Source organism: Rhagoletis zephyria, unplaced genomic scaffold (genome assembly GCF_001687245.7).
Source record: "Rhagoletis zephyria isolate East Lansing unplaced genomic scaffold, Rhagoletis_zephyria_1.1 Rzeph_scaffold_00220, whole genome shotgun sequence".
Classification (NCBI taxonomy): Eukaryota; Metazoa; Arthropoda; class Insecta; order Diptera; family Tephritidae; genus Rhagoletis; species Rhagoletis zephyria.
In genome coordinates, this window is record NW_016157304.1 from 336,993 (window position 1) to 347,922 (window position 10,930).

At 34.8% G+C, this 10,930-nt stretch overlaps 1 protein-coding gene and 1 long non-coding RNA gene across 2 annotated transcripts in view; one reads left to right on the forward strand and one right to left on the reverse strand.

Annotated features, from left to right (window-relative positions):
* Nucleotides 1-3,403, reverse strand: part of LOC108358178 (ATP-binding cassette sub-family G member 1) — a 242,942-nt gene extending 239,539 nt beyond the window's left edge. The window contains exon 1 of the mRNA XM_017609352.1: nt 2,665-3,403. The gene's annotated coding sequence lies outside the window, so the exon portion shown is untranslated. The remainder of the gene's footprint in view (nt 1-2,664) is intronic.
* LOC108358180 (uncharacterized) overlaps nt 1-9,476 on the forward strand; it is a 19,948-nt gene extending 10,472 nt beyond the window's left edge. Inside the window, exons 3-4 of the long non-coding RNA XR_001846726.1 lie at nt 6,699-6,709; nt 9,465-9,476. This is a non-coding gene — a long non-coding RNA (uncharacterized LOC108358180). The remainder of the gene's footprint in view (nt 1-6,698; nt 6,710-9,464) is intronic.
* The last annotated feature ends 1,454 nt before the right edge of the window (nt 9,477-10,930 follow it).

The following is a 10,930-nucleotide window of genomic DNA, read 5'->3' on the forward strand; positions in this document are numbered from 1 at the left end:
AAATGGCGTGTCGTCTATTTCCGGTGTAGCAAACGTAGTACATAGGGCGACATCTAGATGTCATCTACCTCGCCCTATTCACTATGCTTTTTTATAGGAGCTTTTCAAAGCTTTGCTTTATGGTGTCGGACACACAACATTGAAAGTTTCTGGAACACAACATTGCAAGTTGATAAAAGCGTTGTAATAAAATGACATTAATGTTACCAATAACGACTTTTTTTGGAAAGATTTTAGCAGTTGCCCCATAAACTAGAGAATTACATATTAAATAAACGAAAAAAGTTTGCTATTAGTTTTGGGGTGTAAGAAAATCGAAAGAATATAGAATAGCACATTTGTGCCATTTTGTCAGCTTTCACATGACTGGAACTGGAACTGTGTAACATTGATGACAGCGCAACTAGCACATATGAGCTCTGCATAGTTAAGAGACAGTTGTGAAATTTGTAGGGCGGAAATTTTTCTGCAGGGAAGTTCAATCAGCGATCGCTGTTTAGCTCAAATACGTTTATGTGTGTATGTATGTGGTACAGCGCAGTCCCGTCCAGTGTTGCCGTTGTGCGACTAAAGGGGCAATTTGACCCTTTTTATGCGCCAATACCCTTTGATTCGACTTTTTGAAAATTTTGATTTTTCGACCCTTTTCCAAAATTATGTGCGACTTTTGCCCCCTTTCAGAGATTGCTTAGGAAATGTTAACAAAACCATGCTATTAGAAAATATTTCCTCCTGTAAGTACGAAAAAATGCATCACTTAAATCTTCTAAAGGAAATGCAATTCTCCTTCCAGCAACTAGATTTATGGGTATATTTGCAACCCTGTTTTGTGTAAAGCTTGGCCCGCTATTTTCTTTTTAAATTCAACATATGTATTCTTCTACTAGTAAAGAAAGGCAAAGATAATATGGTGACCCTTTTTATCGTCAATGACCCCTTTTTTGCGACTTTCTGCAAATTCTCAACGGCAACACTGGTCACGTCGCTCATACACATCTCGTTTGGATTTGTGAGCTCGTGGTTGATCGGCACTGATGTACAGAATTTTCGCGTAGCTATTAGAGCTGTTAAACTATCGATAGTCATCCCAATCGATGTTTTCGATAGTTTGCATTGAAACTATCGATAATATCGGATAATTTTAAAATGCATTGACGAAGCTATTTATATAAACTTATTAGTTTTATTTAGATCCTGAAGAATTGTTATATAGCGATTTTCAGTCACTTTGTCCTTTCCCTTCGATTTTTTAAATATTTTAAAGTGATAATATAAAAACCTAAAATTCCCAATCGTAGAAAAACAAATCGCTTGCAGACGTAAAGAAAGTTGTATGTATTACAAAAAACTTTCATCAGTCCAACTCCGGCTACGCCACAGTATTTTATTATTATTATTATTATTATTATTACAACGCTTTTATCAACTTGTAATGTTGTATGTCCAGACAACCGTACTATAAATATAGCAAAGGTATTTATGGCAAACCTAGTCTAGATATCGAGGTTGATAGTTATCGTAGTTATCATATCAAAGACATACAATTAGAAAAACTCTAGAGATAGATGTCGCCTCGCCAGAAGAAGTTAAAAATATGCACTAGATACGCTACAGCGGAAATGGACACGCCATTTCTTTAAATGAAATTAATTCCTGCTATATGTATGTATGTACATATGTAGGCCTATACTAAATGGGAGCAAACAACATTTTGCTTGCATAGTCTTCTGTTCTCTTTTCACTGCAAGTTGAATTATTTTAGTATCTATTGCAAAATTTTATACAGACAAGACTAAAAAGTATAAAATAATTGAAAAAAAACTTTTTAATGTACCACGCTTTTATAATGGACCAAAATTAGAAAATAATATTTCTCAGTCCCATAGAACTTGTTTTCATAACTTTTGATTTTGAAATTTTAGCAAAAGTCATTATAAACAATTTATGAGACTGAAAATGAAAAGCGTGGGGCGCATGTAATAGGCCTGATTTGAAATTGAAGAGTTAAATATGTATGTATGTGGGTATATTAATAACGACCGCTTAAAATCGATCTCAAATTTGTACTTTCGCTGTAGAAATTTTAGGTCTATGTTATGTGTGTAGTTTGAATATTGTCAATTAAATCTAATGCTTTGTATTGCATGCGCTCCACGTTTTTTACAACGCTTTTATCAACTTGAAATGTTGTATGTCCAGACCGCTTTGAATGTTGTATGTCCAGACCACCATTTATACCAGCTGCATTTTTTTAAGCGAGCCACTAAAGAACGCTCAACTCGGGTAAAATTTCCTTTTAGCTACTTAAGCAACCCNACAACGCTTTTATCAACTTGAAATGTTGTATGTCCAGACCGCTTTGAATGTTGTATGTCCAGACCACCATTTATACCAGCTGCATTTTTTTAAGCGAGCCACTAAAGAACGCTCAACTCGGGTAAAATTTCCTTTTAGCTACTTAAGCAACCCTGTTGGTAGCTGGCAAGAAAATGTGATTAGTTTAACTGGATTTGGATACAAAAACCAATTTAAATGAGTAATTATGCGAGGTATTTGCGTAATATATATAGTCTTTTAAAATATAAGTCACTTATAAAGGGAAGCAAAAATTTCCCTCTCAACTTTCCCATTAACAATTCACAATAGAGCAGTTTCTTCACTTACCAACTCTAGCATTCAGGTCGCGTACTTTTTAACCGACCTGGCTGAGCTCGGATAAATAGCCGAGTTTGTGTTGTTGCTTTGCGTGTATTTCGTCATTTAAGCGAGTGTTCTTTTGTAGCTCGATTGCAATACAACAACAAGGCGGCCACAACAGCAGCGACCGCCTAACAGCAACTTAAAGGCGACCTACCGCCTAACAACAACAACAGCAGCAGCAACGTTGTGGTTGTTAGACGGTGTTGCCGCCTTTAAGTTGGCCGCCTTGATGTGGTTGTTAGGCGGTGTTGTCGCCTTTAGTTTCGCCGCTTGTTGTGGTTGTTAGGCGGTGTTGTCGCCTTTAAGTTGGCCGCCTTGTTGCTGTTGGGCGATGTTGTCGTTGGTTCTTGTTCGCGCTGATAATTCTGCTGGTTGTTCCTCGGCGAGATCTGTCCGTCTCGGTAGTGGTAGAGCTCCGTAGCTGGGCCCTCGTGGGTACTAGCCACACAGTAGTTTCTTTTTTTGTTGTTGTTTTACTTTTTTGTTCTATCCCTTTTTTTTCACTGCACCGTCTACTGGGTTAGTTTTTCTTTGGTATTTTTCAACCTTTTCTTTTCACTGAACACTATTTTTCATTATTTTTTTAAAATTTTCCTTGGGGAAAATATCTGCACATTTAGTCCGCTTTTTCTTCTTTGTTTCTTTACTCAACCGTTCCGAGTTTATTCTATCGAAATACTATCGCCAATGGTCGACTGTGGGGTTGCCAGCAGGTTTTTATACCCTTGCACTGCGGGAATATTCCACTTGGAAGAGTAACGGGCACTGCGTCATTTGGACTAGTCCCGTTACTCTTCCAACTGGAATTTTCCGCAGTGCAAGAGGGAATGTCAAAAAAGAGATCCGGGGTTGCCGGGACTCCTCTGAAAATATTTTTACCGGACTTAACCGCAAAAAAAAAATCTTTGAAAATTGCTAGTTTACAAGTTTGACAATTTCGTGGTGAATACGAACGTCAGAATTTTACCTTGCTCATGTGCTAGTTAAAATTTGACAGCTTCTAAGTGTAATCAGCCTTATCATGAGTTTCATTTTTTTTTCTAACCGGTTCACTTTTCAACTTTTGGTTTCCATGTATTTACTATGGGCGGATGAACAATTTTCGGGCGAATATCAGGATAAGGCAGAATATTGTGGGCGGTAATAAAGAATGAAAATCAAAATGGAAGCTGATAAAAACCACAGAAAACGTACGTTACTTGCAAGTTAAAAAACAGATGTAGATTTGACAATTTCAGTAACACACAAAAGTAGAGCTTCGCAAGAGCGTGTGTTTGGGTTGTGGCACAGTCCGTATGTGAAATTTTGGATAATGTTGCCGCCAGAAAGTATTGGGTGCAAGGGAAAACGTAGCTGTCAAACTAGTAATTTATCGCAATAGATGCCTGGATATTAGCCTTGATATGTATTACTCTCTATATTCCAACATTTGTGTCAAGATACAAACTCCATCCTGTGAGAACGGGCAGTTACAGACAATTGTCACAGACTATCACTAGCCTCCGCCGGAAAGGTTCTATTACCCAAAAAAAGTAACCAAACAAACGTGCGGGAACTAGTGACAATCAGCGACAACTATCCACAAGGAAACACAGTTATCGTCAAAATGGCAGACCTTCCATGCAATTTTAGCGTTGCCGTACGCTCTAAAAAAATTATTAGATGGTGAAATTTCTGGCACGCCACCGGGTGCGCTATACGCCGAAGAATAAAGTATTTGTATTTTGTGCGGCGAACAGTAACCCATAACAAATATCACTACCACTACATGGTTAGTGGTAGTGCATTTCAATTTTACTACCACGGTTAGTGATAGTGGATTTCAAATTTCACTAGCACTATATGGTTAAAAAGTTAGCGATTTGTGCAAATCTCTTAGTTAGCCATTTCGATAGTTCCTTATACCAGATCAAAGGACTTAAGGCATCCTTTCGTTATTGAATACAATACTTCTAGTGAAAGTGTCAGAAAATAAAACCCATTTTCTTTTTAAAAAATTGTCACTATTCTTCCATATGAACATTAGGGTGCCCATCGAAAATGATTTTTTTATTTAATTTCAAGACGCTATCCCCTAATTATACCTTTCATGAGCATGAAATGGTATTATAATTTTGGTCCGATGTTTGTAAGTACCAGAATAAGAAGAGATAGACCCATTAAAATGTATACTTAAATGATCAGAACGTCGAGCTGAGTCGATTTAGCCGTGTCCGTCTGTCTGTCTGTCTGTCTGTCCGTGTGTTTGTATGCAATCTGGTCTCTCAGTTTTCGAGATATCCGGATGAAATTTGGCAGGTGGATGTATTTTTATAATATATTAATCATTTGTCGGAACCGGACGAATCGGACCGATATAACATATAACTCCCATACAACTGATTGTTCAGATATGAGATATTTCATTATAACTTCTTCAGTTATGCACCTAGGAACATGGAATTTTGCAATACTTCCACCCAATATCAACAGAAAACTTAAAGTGAAAATTACGAAGATCGGGTCACTAAAACCTATAGCTCGCATACAATTGATTGTTCAGATATAAGATTTTTCTTTATAACGCCTCCATATAAGTAGCTAGGAACATGAAATTTGGCACTGTTGTCACTCATTACCAGAAGAATGCTTTCAGTGAAAATGACGAAGATGGGGTCGCTATAACCTATAGCCTTCATATAACTTATTGTTCAGATATGAGATTTTTTGCGATAACTTCTCCATTTATGCTGCTAGGAACATGAAAATTCGGGTCTCTATAACATATATCTACAATACAACTGATCGTTCAGTTATGGGAATTTTCGTTATAACTCCTCCGTTTATGCAGCTGGGAACATAACATTTCGCAATATTTCCACCCGTTATCAAAAAAATACTAAAAATATAAATAGATCGGGTCGCTATAATCTAAAGCCTCCATACAACTGATTGTTCAGATTCGAGATTCTTTGTTATAACTTCTCCACATATGCAGCTAGAAACATGAAATTTCGCAATATTTTCACTAATTACCAACAGAAAGTTTACGGTAAAATTAACAAAAAGCGGGTCACTGTAGCCTATTTATATCCTCCATACAACTGATTGTTCAGATATGGGGTTTTACTGTAAAACTCCTTTATTTGGACTGCTAAAACAGATAAATTTCGTAAGCTATTCTATAAATAATAATACAAAGTCTACTGAGAAAATCGTCAAAATCTATGCTGTATAAACTTTATCTCTTAAATTAAAATTTATTACGACTCCTTTATGTAGGTGTCTAAACCCATTAAATTGTGCTACCGGTTTACATACCGATCACACAGCAGTGAAAATCACTTATATTGGTGCTATATAAGGTATATCTTCCATACCTCTGATTTTGTAGATATGGTTTTTCATAAATATTTGTATCTCCTCTATCTATGTATTCTGTAAATATATAAATTTTTTCAAATGTAGTAATCTGTTAAAGTAAAATTTTCAGATGTTCATGAAAGGTATGAAGCCTTCGTAATCTGTTAAAGTAAAATTTTCAGATGTTAATGAAAGGTATGAAGCCTTCGGGATAGCCGAAGACAGCGCTGCTCTTACTTGTTTTATTTGTTTTTATGTGAAATATTATTGCCTATTTTTATAAACTTTTAAAAGGTCATTGAGAGGTAGCGGCGGTAGGTCAGAAAACACGATTTTGTAGTTTATTTTTTTTTATATATTGGCATATTATGATAAATTTCTATAATTTATGACTATTCCAAAACTGGATGAATTGAGTAGTCCACTTGCAAACAGCGTTATGTGATTTTATAATAGAAAGCCATAAATTTGAAAAAACGACTACGACAACAAGTAACATTTAAATTGAATCTTTTTTATTATTACCTGAAAATTTGGACAAATAAGAGCCTTATAAAATTGTAACATAACATAACATGACATAAGATAACATTAGCAGTCTATACGACCTAAAGCAGTTTTTTCTAAGTTCATCAGAAGATGTATAGTTTTGAAAGTTTATAAATAAGTGTGATAGCGACTTTTGGAAGAAGAGGTAACATTTGATGCTATTTTTTTCATAATATAAAACGATTTTGCACTGTGTTGTTAGTGGACATGAAACTGCTATAAATACTGGTACGTAAGCCTCCAAAAACTAAAAATCGAAAAAAATTGTACATATCGCACTTTGCAAGTGGACTACTCATTTGTGCCAAAAGTCCAAAATTGCACTACTGTGCCTACTTTTCCATTACTGATCGAAATCCAAATTTTTTTAAACAAAAAAACGTTTACAGATATGACCAATAAAATTTTTCTCTTTTCTGGGGCGCGGAACCCCTCACTTTTCCATAATGATATACCTACAGTTTGATCAATAGGACAGATATATCCAAGTATCATTAATCCGCACCAAAAAGTTGGGGATATATGACGAATAAAAATTTTCTCTCTGCTAGGGGTGTGTGCTTTATCTGTAAAAGTAATAATATTAATAATGTTTTTCCCAGGGATCACATTAACCTGTTGTAGAAATTTCATAAAAAAATCGGTTTAGTACCTTAGACGCCTATAAGACACACAGACACGTACATATATGTATATACATTCATTTTTATTTATAAGATGTCTAATATCCTTACAACAGTTTTGTTAAAAAATGTATAACCATCAACCATATAGTGGTAGTGAAATTTGCAATGCATTACCGTTATATGGTTAGTGGTTACGGTTGCCAGACGTACTGATTTTATCAGTACAGTACTGATTTTTCAACTCTTGTACTGATTTTATTCATTTCTTCAATCAGTACGCTAATGTCCTGATTTTCCAAAATTTTTACTGATTTGTACTGAATTTTCGATTCAAACAAAATACGTTAGGATTTTCTTAAGGTTTTTACATAACGCTGGAACTACCTTAAACTGTACTGTAAAAAGTAAAAAGAAAATAATTTAATTTGAGTTGACATGTTTCAAATAATGTTTGATATGCCCAAGAAATTAATACAACAAAAAGATCAATCGTTTTATTGGCATATCGACGGGTCGTTACGTACCAGTTGCGATTATATGATGCAGCTTAAATTTTGTAAAAATAAGGCTGAGGTTTTTTTGTAGAGTGCTGTTAGTTATCTCGAAACTAACTTTCATTTTAATAACAACAAATTTGAATATTCGAATGGCTTTTGCCTATGACTTACAATTCTTTTTTCACAATTTACTAAATGGACGACACGCCATTTCTTTAAATGAAATTAACTGCTGGTATATGTACATATGTATGTTTATACAAAACGTAAGCAAACAACATTTCGCTTGCATAGTCTTCTGTTCTCTTTCATTGCAAGTTGAATTATTTTAATATATTTTGCAAAATTTTGTACATAAAATAAAATAACACTTTTTAATATACAACGCTTTTATAAATGGACTAAAAATTAGAAAATAATATTTCTTAGCCCCATAGAATTTGTATAGATAACTTTTGATTTTGAAATTTTAGCAGAAATCATTATAAACCATTTATGAGATTGAAAATGAAAAGCGTGGGGCGCATGTAATATAACTACCTGAATTAATATGAAGGGTAATATATGTATGTATGAATGAGGATATATGAATAACGACCGCTTAAAATCGATCTCAAATTTGTACTTTCTCTGTAGAAATTTTAGCTCTATGTTATGTAGTTTGACTATTGTCAATTACATCTAATGCTTTGTATTGCATGCGCTTCACGTTTTTCGTTTTCAATCTCATAAATGGTTTATAATGACTTTTGCTAAAATTTCAATTTCAACAACGGGCCCTTAGCTTAGATGAAAATGCTTCAGTTTAAGATAGACTTTACATATAAAGAACTTTTCTATTTAAAGCAACAAAATAAAATCTTTATAAAGAGCTGTTTTCATTATAAAGGTTTGCTCAAACAGCAGCGGTATGGTACCGCGCGGTATAACTCCATTTGTCATATTTGCTCATGTATGGATATACATACATATATACGTTTGTATATAGTTAACTTACATACATACCCAGTAGAAATTCTATGCATACAACATCGCTGTTGGTGGCATGAGCTTGCTGCTGTGTATACATGTGTGTGTATAAGTTCCCTGCAAAAAGTGGAACTAGGTTAAACACTAGTGCAGGACCACGCTACATTGTAACCAACACTAGTAACCAAAATGGTCCAAACATATGGAGAAAATATGGTTACATTAACATTGCGATGTCATTGGACCTGACCACCTCTGGCCAACGCTGCATAACATGGGACTACTTCTGGTCCACCGCTGCATAACATGGGACCACCTAGACAACTACTCCTTTTGGACCATGGACTGAATTTCATAAGATTTTGTATAAACCGAATATTTGATAATTTTTCAAGGTGCTTTTTAAATTTAAATAGCAAAATCTATTATTTAAAATTAATTTTCTTAAAAAATTCGCCGTTCCGATGGGCCACGAAGAGGTGGTGTTCAATACATATGTCAGTTTTTTACGTTTGAAGTGGTCCAGGTCAGCATAACAAGTTACTAGTATGCAACCTGGTCATTTTGCACATACTTTAAAACTACGTCCCAGTGGACCACCTTGTCCTAAAATTTTTGCAGGGGTTTAAAATAATTTGCAAGAATCTCCACATACACAACAAACATGCAACGTAAATGTATACTATGCACTTAGCTTGATATTTTAACATCTTCCCAGCTCCCTATGTTTATCTTCATCTAAAGCAAAGATCACAAGATTTGTACATTTTAACAGTTACAGAGTGGTGTTGTTGGGAAAGCCGTTATTGAGCTAAACTCATTATTTCTAGACAACACCACTCTGTGACTGCCAAAATGTACAAATCTGTACAAATGTACAAATCGTGCGATCCCTGCTTAACAGCTTCTTTACAGCGTGTTCACTACTGCTAGTGATAGCATAGCGTAATTTGCCGGCGCAACTATGTAGGATAGTTTTAGGGAGTGGTATGATAGATTCTATTGTGAATTCCTTGGTAAGATAAAATACCCGAAATTAGTTTGAATAAATCAGCTGCTAACCTTGGGATACTTCTATACGAATTTCTGTAGAGCACCTACCGGGTGTGTGGATTGTACTTGATCTGAATACTTAAATTAAATAACACACCGATTTGTTTCTGATTATGCTCCTAATTCGTGTTACATTGGGCGCGTTCATATTGTCTAACCGTAGACTGTTTGTCCTAGAAACGCACAGTTGAGTAGTTCCGCTCAGTTCAACAGTTGCCAACTTTCCGCAATTTTCCATCGTAAAATTTTTTCGCTACCTGAACTCAACGTGTTTTGCTCAGCCTAAACGGATGATCGAAAAGATTTACGCCGCTTATATTATATGTACTACGCTCATAAATGGAGAGTCAGCCCTTAATAAAAATATTATGTCCTGGTTATATAAAATACAACTAAATATAATGGCCCGTAGTTATAGTCAAAATAAAGTCGACTCTAAAGTTAAAAGCAGCTTTTTGACATAACTTTCAATGGGATATCTGTCAAAAAACCTGCTTTTAACTTTAGAGTCGATTTTATTTTGACTATAACTACGGGTCATTATATGTACTACGCTCATAAATGGAGAGTCAGCCCTTAATAAAAATATTATGTCATGGTTATATAAAATAACACTAAAGAGTTCCAAATAAAATAATATAAAAAAAATCTTTTTTAAAAACAAGCTTTTATTTAACATGTACAATCAAAGGAATAAGATAAAGTAGTGTAACAAAACATTTTTTAGCATGAACATTTTTTCAAAACTGCACTAAAATTAATAAAACAAAATAAGTTAAGGTCTCGTTAAAGTTATTAAAAGCCATTTAGTGAAAGGAGTTACTCAAACTCTAATGAAAACAAGTAAGAAAGTCTAAGTTCGGGCGGAGCCGAACATTAAATACCCGGCGCAAGTATTAAATATATGTTTTCCACCTTTCCGAAAGCTACCGCTACATGATAAGCCGGGGTGTATACATTTTAAGTAAATTAGCGTCCTTAAATTTCGAAATATTGAAATTTCAAGCATATCTGAAATTTACCGTTATATGAAAAGCGGCCTCAATTTTAGTCCGATTTCAACAATTTTCAACGGTTTGCTTTTATGTGGCAAGCACAATAACCATACCGAGCTTGGTACAAATTGCTAGAACGGTTAGCGAGATACATATATGTGATCACAAGTGGGCGGTGCTACGCCCATTTTCCAAAATT